The 12,161-nt window shown below is 40.6% G+C and overlaps 1 long non-coding RNA gene across 1 annotated transcript; it reads left to right on the top strand.

Moving 5' to 3' along the window:
- The first annotated feature begins 373 nt into the window (after positions 1 to 373).
- On the top strand, positions 374 to 8,742 carry LOC135318679 (uncharacterized). The gene is made up of 4 exons (XR_010376950.1): positions 374 to 425; positions 3,049 to 3,171; positions 3,776 to 3,919; positions 8,600 to 8,742. It is a non-coding gene; the product is annotated as an uncharacterized LOC135318679 (long non-coding RNA).
- Positions 8,743 to 12,161: the final 3,419 nt, after the last annotated feature.

Raw genomic sequence — 12,161 nt, 5'->3', positions numbered from 1 at the left:
GGAGAACTACATTTTCCCCTTGTCTCCCCTACTAACTAGATATGCAACCACTGCCCTTTCCTTGGTATAAGTTCCCCCATTTCTAAAACAAAGCAGTGAGTCTACACGATTTCTACAGCCCTTTTCAGCTCTAACATTTTATGGTGATTATTTCCCCCAAAGAACCCTGCTGGCAATACAGAGCAAAGACATAGCACATATGTACGAAAGTTACTCCGTTTATATTAAATTCCACATTCCTGCAGGGAGATGTAATGTCTGTTGCCCTTCAGCCGACTCCATACTCCCATGTTTGTTTACAATCATCGGAGCATGAACAGCTATTTTTAAACCTGGCTTTTCATGTAAGAAGGTTAAAACTCAAACTGAATTTGATTTGTTGGAGAATTCAAATCCTCGGGATTATGGCAGGAAAAGAGAGAAATGTAAGTCACTTTAATTACCCTTTGACTATCCTCTCCCCAGTCCCACCCCCATAATTCCACTAACAAAGATGCACTGGTTAAGCTGATTGTATCCAGGGCAGAAAGCCCATACATTGGCACTGGTGATCAAGGGTCTTGCGGTTGTTTACCTTATATTTTTGTTGGAAACAACAGGAAGTAATGTTTTAGAAGGCAGCTGGCTTGCGATCCAGCAAATCCAGGGATTTGCACAGCTGGGGAAAGTGAAACTTCTGGTAGTCTTATTCAACTGAGTTTTTATCTGTCACACTCTCCTTTTATGAATACAGGCTTTGAAGCCAGACAGATGCCAGTCCACCACTTACAAGCTGAGTGAGCTGGCAGACAGCCTGGCACACAGTAGGAATGTAGCAAATACGCCTTCCTGCTCCTTTCTGTTACTAACATAGGGCTTGTCTGCTTTGTTTTCAACGTGGGGCTGATCTACAGACCCAAGTACAGAACCTGAGGCCACTGAGAGCTGGGATGGCTTGCTTCTCTTGGTCATCTCCCTATCACAGGAGCCTGGGAGAGTAGTTTCAGCACTCATAGCAGTTTCAAAAAATATTGGATGACTTACCGAGGGTTTATGTTCCTGGAGCACTTTATAGAAGAATTAGAGAGCAGTTGGTTAGAGAACTGTTGCCTAAAATGGGGAACCTCTGTTAATAAGCATAGGGATTCTTTTGGGGGGTCAAAAGTATTCTAAAACTGATTGTGGTGATGATTGTACAACTCTGTGAATACATTAAAAATCATTGGGCTGTACACATTAAATATGTGAGCTATACAGCATGTGAGTTATGTCACTATAAGACCATTTTTAAAGAGACTTTTTGACCCCTCCAAACTGTACATGTTCATGAAGCCTCATATTTAGACTAGAAACTGATAACCTGTGGGGCAGCTGGCAACCAAAAGAACTGGGAGAGAAGAGCTAGGAAAGAGGAGCGATAAGGCACGTCCCATTCAGGAAAGTGGTGCACCCGTAGGTCCTACCTAGTATGACATGCTCTTCCCTCCCCGTACACAGATCTTTCTCAAGACAAACCTGATGAAGACACCGAACATAAGTGGAACAGCCGAGAGTCCAAATTCCACACTTTTTCCTTATAGACTGACTCTTTCCAAACAGCACCACGGCAAGCTGTCAGAAGGGAAACTCCTGACCTTCAGCATGCCTTCCAGACTCAAGAATTCTCAGGATTGTCAGGAATTCCTGAGTCCTGATTATCTCTTTCATATCAGAAATCACATACTTTGCATAAGGCACACACACGCTGCGGGCATATTTTTAAATGATTCATTCATTTGTCCAACAAATATTTGCTGTTTAGAGTCACCGGACATCGGGCTCTGTGCCAGAGACCAAGAGATAAAACGTAGGACTGAGGGTTAACACTTCTGAAGCTGCCATGTGCTTCAGGAGGACTGACCTAGTTAATTATTCTAACAACCTTTTAAGGCAAAGACAAATATCATCGCCCTCATTTGACAGATGAGAAAACTGAGACACAGAAAAGGTGAATAACTTGCTTGAGGTCACACTGCCGGGCAGTCAAAGACCTGACCTTATGCCCAGGCAGGTTGGCTCCAGAGCCTGAGCTGTCAACTTCTACCCCGACCACCGCCCACATGGAAGACCGGGACGTCTAGGCAGAGGGCAAAGACCTAGCTGCAATACAACAGTGATGCCCCATCTGACGGATGAGCAAGGTTCAGTTACAGGAAACGCAGGGCTCACATATTAACTACATCTCAGAATTTTACAGCTGAAAACAGTAGAGATGTTTTCTCCAACTCTCTCGTCTCCCAGATGAGGAAAACGCTATCAGGAGACTGGCAATGACTTGCTCTATGTCCCGCAGCTTAGTAGTCATCGGACTTGATCCCACATCTCATAAGTTCCAACGCAATACACTTTCATTCATTGATTCAGAAACATTTGTGCCAGGCACTGGGCTCTTTTCACTACATCCTACTGCGCATACCAACTATAATGCTGAGAAATTATTTTAAGCAGCATAAAAAACACATCATTCCATATTTAGTTGTGCAAAGATCATATTGTCCGAAGACAACTTTGCAAATTCATCAAGTCATTCTTATGAGTCATGGGAGCTGGGGGAAAGAGTGACCAAAGGGAGGAGAGAATGAACTGCTGCTTAGCTGTACTATGTCCTGGGCTGATTTATCCCCACTGTTTCAAGTAGTCTTCCAAACAATACTATTGGATGTAATCCTTCACCATTTTTCAAGATGATGAAACAGGGTTGAAGATTTTAAATAATTTTGCACAAATTTACGAGTCTAATGAGTAGAAAAAAGTCTACATTTGAGCCCTGCTTTTACTTATTTTAAAGCCTAAATTCTTTTTACTCTCATGCTGACTTCAAGCTCAATAATTAAGTCTCTGAATGATATGAATTCTTTGCATCTGAAGCATTAAGTATTAGATAAATTATGGTTAGGCTCAGGGCTCCATAAAGGCAGTAGGGTGGATAAAATGACCTTTCTTCCCCTCAGTCCTTACCTGTGCACAAATATAAAATGTCATCTTCAAACTCTGTTTTACTTCTGCCTCTTTTTTTTCTCACACATGCAGCTTTAAAATGTCTTCTTTAGCACAGCCAGCTGCCATGGAGACTTAAAAGTAGATGACCTGGGCAAGAGATGTTATCAACTGATTTTTAATGAAGATTGCTCTCCTGAATGCCAAGTATAGGAGGTGAGTCAAAGTGGACATTTCCAAATGTTAAAGAAAGCCACAGATACCCTAAGGCACTTAGATTTCTCAATCAGCCCTTCCTTTGTCCATGGCAAAGGTCACCCTGAACAGACACTCAAGGACAGACATCATTGTGCAGTGGCTCAAGGCTTTGTGCAGACACATATGTTCCTTTTCTAACTTTTTTTTAAGTCAGTGGTCAGTATATTTCCCCTCACATCATATGTAAAGATGGTGAATTTATATGCTCATCATAATTTTTGAACAATAATATTTTGATTAAAATTTGTAATAAATTATTTATTTTGGTTTATTTCTGTTATCACTGAGCTCAGTGGTTCCCTGGCTTTTCTGCACACTGGAATCACTGGAGAGCTTAAAAAAATGTCACTGCCTGGGTCTCAACACTCCCCCCAGACTGTGATTGGAATAGTCTGAGGGTAGCTTGCAATTTAAAAGTTTTTAAAGATCCCGAGGCAGTTCTAACGTGCAGATAAGTTCAGGAACTACGTTAAATATTGTTCTTATCATTAATTAATTAACCTACTCTAGGGGGAGGGTAATCTAACTTTCTCTTCCCAAGCTAGACTTGCTTCTTTCATAGCTCCCCAAAGCTTAAGCCGGGAAAGGAAAGACAGCCAATAAACCATTACTGAGCCGGCCACCGTTTGGTATCAAGCACAACTGAAGGATGGGTCTTCTGGGACTGAGCTAGGAGAGGCTGCATGAAAGACTGCATCCTAGAATGGTGAGTGAGTGGAGGAAGAATTTATCTTCCAGCTTTGTGTTCCACAGGGTCTCTGGTTCCAAGGGGAACCCAGAAGCAGGAGGCAAGAGGAGGGCAGGTGGGGCATGAGGTGAGGCACTGTTGGGTTATGGCAGGTGAAGTTGGTAGGAGCCCACCCAGAACTGGCTGCCACACTATGGCTTGGTTAAACTAAGCGGCCAGATATCCTGAAAAGGGCAATGCCAAGAGGATCTCAAGTGGTTCATTCAGAGGGATCTGGCACTGGCAAGAATGTTCGGCTAATGTGGCTGGAGACTTATCAGAGCCATCGGCCATGAGCAGCTGTAGTTATGTGGGATGCCGGTTGAAATCATACCATTCGGGGGCCGCTACTCTTTAAAGCCTTTTAAGTCTCACACCTAAGATGGTGCAGGTCACTTGTGGCTGGTGAGCTACTCTCTTCTCTCTTCCATTCATTCTATCTGGCAAGGTGGGTATTTGAGCCCAGGGATCTTCCTGGAGCCTGACCTTTTGCCTTTCTCTAGACACAGATGAATACCCTACTCCTCACATTTGAATTTAGCGTGTGAGTGATGGAATGCGGGTGAGAGCAGAAGAAATTCCATGTTGGCCTCAACTCTAATAAGTCATCTACTTCATTCCAGTTTTGGCCAGAGGACCCTCTACTGAGGGCAAGTGAGTTCTTATTCAGCCGTATTCAACAATATTTCAATTTCTATGTGTTCCTTATGTAAAATCCTCTGAGAGAAACGATGACTGGTTGGCATGATTTGGAAATAGTTTGGTCACTGACCATAGCAGGACTGAAATCTCACCCTTAAACTGTACTGCAAACAAGTCATAGTATCTACTATGTGTCCAGAACTGTGTTCGGTGCCAGTGATTTAATAAGAACCAGGCAGAGTTCTTACCTTTAATGAAATTACAAAGTAATAGCGAAGAAAGGCACGTAAATAGATAATCAAAATATGGAATTGGCCTGTTCTGTTCAAAAGAAGTATGAGGTTTTGTGAAAGCACAGAAAGGATTTCTGTTTCCCTGGGAGAGTCAGAGATGGCATCACATATCCAAAATTGGATCTGAGTCATGAAAGATGAGTTCTAATAAGAGCTTCATTGGTAGAATATTCTAGAAAATGCAAAATACCTCCAGCTCCATCCCTCTTAGAATAGAAGCTTCATAAAAGCAAGGATTTGTCCATCTTATTCACTACTGTATTTCCAAAGTATCCTGGGAACACTGAACCCATTATTAGTTTTGATTCTCATATCCTCCCATGCTTCTGGGAGAAGGTAAATATCCCCTCTCCTGCCATTCAGAAGGAGAAAATAAATGCACAGAGACAGCAAATTCATAGTCCATGACCTCATGGAGTTCTGACCTGTAGACATTCCAAGAAAAGAATCTCAGTAAATCCTGCCAATGGCTATGTTGGGCAAATTAAGGGGGAAAGGCAACAGTGTGACCTACAGCATACCTCACACTGCTGCACTTAGCACCTCAGTAAAGTCACCATAACTCAGAATCTCGTCATCTTTGTAGGTTTATTTTTTTAAAAGAGGCTCTGTCATTCAGGGCTCCACAAGAGCCTAGTAGGTGACACTGCTGGAATGACAACTGATTAATTCATAATGAGAAATTTCCATTATGGGAACTATAATATTCACCTTTTCATGATCAGCCTGTCCTACTTTTGCAAATTCAGCAAATTACAACTACAAATAATTGTCATGGTGGCCAGAACACTCATATAAGACTATTCCCACATAAGTCCCATCATAGGACTATTTTCTTCCTATATAAGAGCAGAGATCATAATCAGCAGATAGCTTAGTAATCAAATGTAAAAGGGTTAGGGTATTGAATGCTTAATAGAACTCAGATAGCCTGATACATTCCCCTCTCCATCGGGACAACTGGACCCGTGGAACGAGATTACACAACTTTATCTGCCACTTTACCAATGACCTCATATAATGAACCAGAATAATCAAAGATCGTGAGCTAAAGCACCCTCTCCTGGATAGTATTTCCTCTTCGTTTGCAGCTGCCATTCAAACAGGATGCAATCAACACTTGCAAGGCTGGAGGTCATTGCATTCTTTCAAAATGACCATGACAACATTCCTTGAGAGCCTATTGTGAACTAAACACCGACATTATCTCATTAATCTTCACAGTTATGTGAGAAGAGTAAACTAGGAGTAAACTGGTCTTAAATAACTTGTTCCAGTGAATACACCATTAGATGGCAAAGTGATGATTCTCTCTGAGTCATCTGAAATCCACTTCCAGCACCATCCACTTGGGGAGACAAAGTATGCACCCTTGACCAGACCACTAAAAAACCTCAGAAAGCTGTGAATGAATGGGTCAGGCAGCACCTGCCACAAGAATTCTGGGAAAGAATGACGTCGTTATGGACCAAAGTGGCCAAAAGATTGGGGGACGGGTGATTTTGAGTCAGGAAACATTTTCTGTCCTCAAGTGTTATAATATCAAAGGTTAAAAAACACAGGGCATATGAGCTTTACTTCCTTCTTCCCACAACCATAGCAGAACTGTTTCTGCGTTAGTCCCAGATACAATCTCAGTAGCCTTCAAAATGCGGCAATCCCCGGCATAACACAGCCATTAGCAGTCAGTCACGTTTGACATAAAAGATGCGATGTATATTCATCACCTACAAGTTGGATGGTTAATCTACAAGGCGTCAAAGGGGCTCAATGATTGGGTCTCTCTGGTGGAGAAAAATGACAAATTAAATGAAATCAGGTAGGTCTATTTTTTGATGAAATGCATAAGAACTCAGTATATATATATACGTATAGAGGGGTGCGTGTGTAAACTATTCAGAGATGGTTATGTAATTGCAACATCATTACGTGATGAATTCTGAATGGCAGGAGAGGGAATCCTTTCCGACACATCACTTCCACAGCTGACGTTCCACTCCTGACTAATGCTGACATTATTCCCTAGAGAGGACCAACAGTTTTGGATCAACAGTACTGTTAGTAAATCAGATCTGCAAAAACCTGCTTACGGTTCTTAAAAAAAAGAAAGAAAAGGGTGCATTCCTGATTCACCATTCAGAAGAATTAGTAGTTCCTGAGAAAAATGTAAAGGAGACATTCTTGCTAAATCATGTCTCAACCAAATCATCCATCCCGAAAGAAGAAAGGAAGTCCGACAGAGGAACTAAGCCAGCTCGTTTGCCCCACTGGCTTCCTCAACGCTGAACCCAGGGAAGGAGAAGTGAAGTCTCAGCCTCATTCAGTCCTTCCGTTTGGGGGCATGAGAAACCCAGTGGAGTCATGACTCTATTTTCTCATTCATTCAACAACCACCAAAAAGGCAGGACTTTATCTCTGCCTATTCCTTCCCACATTCTGCCTATTCCTTCCTACACTCTCCCAGACATTCTGCTGGTAACTGGGGTTGTGGAAAGGAAGAAAGCAAACTCCTGCCATCAAGGAGCTCACTGTACAGTTGAGCAGATGATGATTGAAAAAAAATGAATGACAACGGAGCCAATGATTGCAATACAGTGCGAAAAGCTTAGTGATAGACTTATGCAAAACACAAACGAAAGAAACCCCAGCCCTGCAACTTGCCAGAGTCACCCTCTATGTACGGGAGGTTTTTCAAGGCATCCAAGCTGTTCCAAACCACGTAACGATTTACTTCCAAGTAGTAGGATCTTGGTAGAATCCCATGTCCTCCAGTTTTGCGTGGATTCCAGCTTCTACGTCACATCTCTCCCCACAGTTAAGTCAATTTGACGCTACTTATCCCCCAGTCCTAGCTGTGCTCTGCCCCCAACATCAATGGACAAGACTGACTTAGGAAAAGAGTAAATTAAGGGCTCAACTTAAAGGAAGAGGCAAGAATAGCATTATTTATATGCATTATGAGTATGTATCCAAAAAACCCAAAGGAATCACCTGAACAACTATGAGGGTTAGTAGGACAACACAGTGAAACCACCGAAGAGCTTCATACGTACAAACCACCACCAGTGAGAAGGCATAATGCAAGAGAATCTCATTTACAACGTAGGAAAAATAAACTAACAAGAAATGTCAAGATTTATATCACAAACCTTTTGATGGGAACAAAGATTTAAAGTGATGCCTGACAGATGCTCTTAAGGAGAGAAAGAGGCTTCTAAGAATCACAAGGACACTGTCCCCAAGAACCCAAGGTGGAAAGGACCTGCCTCAAAGAGATATGTGGGTATGGTCTTTGTCTAAAAAAATAAAATAACATTTATAATGAAATTTTTCTACCTAGGACGACACATGACAGAGATAGTTCAAAATGAAGAAGGTGTCTGGAACTTTCTATGGGAACAAAGCAGGCTGATAAAACTACTCTCCAGCAAACACGGCCCCTTTCTTATGGAAAAGGGAGGCTGATCTGATATCCGACAACGAACATCCAAAATGGCGTGCAAAGAAATAGTCTCCAAGGACGCTAACTGTAATATTGCTAGTGGTAATGAAAGACTAAAAACCCACCTTATCATCCATAAGGCAATGGGTAAAAAAAATAGATACAGTGGAAATCCTATGTGGGTTTATACAGCACATTTTATCTGGCCTAATGTGGAAAGATCTCTATGACTATCTAAGTATTTATTTTTTTATTTTCTTTTCAAATTTGCACCTGCTGCAGGTTGAGTGCCCTGAGAAGTCGGCTCTATGAAGACTGGGGTATGGTCTGTGTTTCACTGCTATATTCCCAGCATTGGGACATCACAGATGTGAAGCAAGTGTATCTTCACTGAATGAATTTCTTTAAAATGTTTAATAATCATCTGGCAGACAGCAAGTTCTTAGTAAATATTAGTCAAGATTGTTGGGTTTTTATTCAGCCTTATAAAACTGACAAAAGAGATATTACTACACAAGATATCACAACCAGCCAGAGAGAGTTGCTTTCAAAATCTGCCACGGAAATACTTCAGGACATGGGTTCAGGGAACTTCCTCGCTCAAGAGGCTCTTTCCTGGAATTTGGCCCCTATTAAAAGACACCCTAGTCAGCAATCATGGCTGACACCCCAGTTCCTCTCTGTCCATGCTTGAGGCTTTTTTTAGATGTCAGGCCTCACTGACTTCTCCTTTCTCATCGATCTATCACTCTCCCAATGCTCTTCCCCATTACAAGGGTGACCAGGACAGTTACACCGCTGGCTTCCTGCCCTTCCTGCCAACTTTGCAACAGAGCGAGATTATGGTATCTTTCCACCCTGGACACTGTCAGAGAACGGGCTGGGCCCAAAGAAATTGCTCTGGTGTTTCTTTGCAGTGGGTGTTTGTTTCCTTATTTGAAGGTAAATTGTAGGCTCACCATGAACGCACCATTGTACTATGAATGTCACACATTACTGCATTTATTCCTCACAACAACCTGTGAAGTGGACACTGGGTGTCTATCTCTTATTTCCAGATGTAGAACTTGAGGTCCAGAGAGTTCGAAGGCAGAGCAGACCAGGACTTGAATCCTAGAGCTGCTGACTCCAAAGTTGAGGCTTTAAACCAGCATAGAGCTTATTCCATCATCGCGATTCCACCCCACACCCTTCCGCAAGACTGACTATATGCCCAGCATTTCCCTCCTGGAGAGGGTAGGAAGTGAGGAGAAAAGTATAAATAAAAAAAGCAGTGGGTATAACTGGTGACATCCTCTGACTTTGAAAAACCAATCACTACCTTAGGACAGACTTCCGGCGGAAAGGGGTGCACGTCTGATTTTGCTTACTCAGGACATCACAGTCCTGACTGCTGCGGTTAGGTCAAATCCAGTCAGTCTAGGGGACAGTGAAAGGGGCCGTTTCCTATATTGTCAGTGGAGATTTTAACCAGTACAAGCTCTTTTGGAATGCAATTGCACAGAATACGTGAAGAATCTTACATTGTCCACACCTATCAACACAGCGATTCGAAGCACCATAGGAAACACTGTAAAATGTGGGAAAGGCTTTCATGATCCGTTCACTTGACAAATGTCAGTCAGCATCTTTTGAGGCAGATGTATTCTAGAGCACTAGGGAAGCAAAGCTGGGCAAGGGAGGCCAGAACCCTGTCCTCATGGAAATTGATTTTTAGTGAGAAAAATAAGAAATCCATAATTAATGTATAATATCATCAACTATTGATAAATGCTAGAAAGAAAATGAGCCATAGAAAAGAGATAGACAATGAAGGGAAAGGCCAGGGTAGACATCTCAAAGGAAATGATTAACAAAGAAATGAATGCAATGAGGGACCAGACTATGCCTTCATATGGTGGGAGCAGACAGTTCCAGCATAAGGGAGAAAACGTGCAAAGCCCCTGTGAACAGAAGCCAAGCTTCATGTGTTTAAAGAGCAGGAAGAAGATGGTGTGGAAATGGAGTGGTGATCAAAGCAGAGGTAAACCCATTTCACAAAAACATTCAGTCATTGATAGTATCAAGGCTAGATAAGTAAATTGCCATATAACTACTTTGCAGACACACAGTGGCCCTTGAGTTAGCCCAATGAAGCACAAACCTTGATTCTGCCATTTGCTACTGGCATGACCTTAGAAATGTACTTAGCTTATTACCCATTCCAGATGATAAATAAGGCCAATCATTGCCCCTCAAAATATAGATAGAATGAAATAACACAAGAAAAGCATTTTTCACAGTGCCTGGCAAATTTTGATAACATAATAGGATGACAAAAATGATGGTGATAGGAGTGATGATGATGATGTTTCAATTACCCAGAGGAAATATTTAAACTGTGATTTTATGAAGCCAACAAAAAATTAAATTATGCGTGAAGAAATCCTCACTATGAAATGAGAAATACATGCCATTTATTATATCTTAACCTAAACATATCCTTACACAACATTCTACAGGCTATATGTAAGGCATAATGATATTATTTCACTAACAGAGAGCTGGTATGAACATTAATTAGGAATAAAAGATCTATCTTTGTCCCAAGTTTTCTCCCCTTGGTTTCTGCTGATCAATCTCTGCATACTAGACTTCATTCCTTCATTTAGGAATTTAGGGTGAATAATCACTATTTTGCATCAAGGTCTTTATCTTCAATTTCTACCAGAAATTACCTAATTGGAGCCCTCATCAACGGATTCTCATGAAGGTTTTATTTTTCCCATTTGCTTGGGAAAAATCAATAAATATATTGCCTCCCAAAAGCTCTCTTTCTGTTTTGTGGGAACATACTATATCTTACTTCTCTTTTTCATTGGATGAACAATAATGAAAACATCATGATTTTTCCCATTTCCATTTGGCAGGATTAGGACTATTTTTGGCTGCAGAAGATATAATTTATCTTTTTTAACTCTTTAATGCTTATGATAGAGATTATACAACTTAAACTTCATCCTCGTGCACATGTTATGTCCATCGTAATATAGTAAAAGTGTGATTTTAATCTCCTACTAACCCCGTGATATAGCTACTATTTTAAGTCTCTCTTTAAGATGAAGAAAAAAATGCCCGAGAGCTGAAGATATTTACTTAGGGTCACATGGCCTGTAAAATGCCCAACACTATTATGAAGCAATTTGAAAAATACGTGTCAGACACTTAAGTGCTATTTGACCCATTAATTCTAATTTTAATAATTATTTTGTACAGATATGACATTAACTGTGGAAAAGATTACTGGCACAAAAAAAATATGTATTAAGGAGTAATTTATAGAGGCAAATGTTTGGAATTAGAGTGTTCAAAATAGTTAATCTGTGTAATACTTACTCAGTAAAATTTTACTCAGTCTTTAAAATGCTATGAATGAAGAGTTTTTAATAACATGAGAAAATACATCTATTATAAACATAGGAAAAAAATTGACGCAAGTTATACCTGTATTATATTGAACATGTATTCCAACCACATGCCATTTTACATAAAGTAAATAATATTTAATTATGTTATATATAATTTTCAATCCATTCTGTGAGAAAGTGACAAAAGAATTAAAACTCTGAGAGGGTAAGGAAAATTTCAGTGAAAAACTACTTCTTGAGCCTGAGTCTGTCTGACTATAGAACCAATCTCTCTGCAACTAAAAATTGTTTAAAACTATGAGTAAAGAAATAGGGTGGATTAAAAAATGACCCAAAGTCATCAGCAGTGTCCTTAAGTACTGACTATATGGTCAAGATGGTTTTATCTTGTTTATTTTTTTTTTTTTTACTACAGTTACTTTTACTTTTTTATGCTA

This window comes from Camelus dromedarius, chromosome 20 (genome assembly GCF_036321535.1).
Source record: "Camelus dromedarius isolate mCamDro1 chromosome 20, mCamDro1.pat, whole genome shotgun sequence".
NCBI classification, from domain to species: Eukaryota; Metazoa; Chordata; class Mammalia; order Artiodactyla; family Camelidae; genus Camelus; species Camelus dromedarius.
Note: the sequence above shows the minus strand (reverse complement) of the source record. Positions and strands in the feature narration are given on the sequence as shown.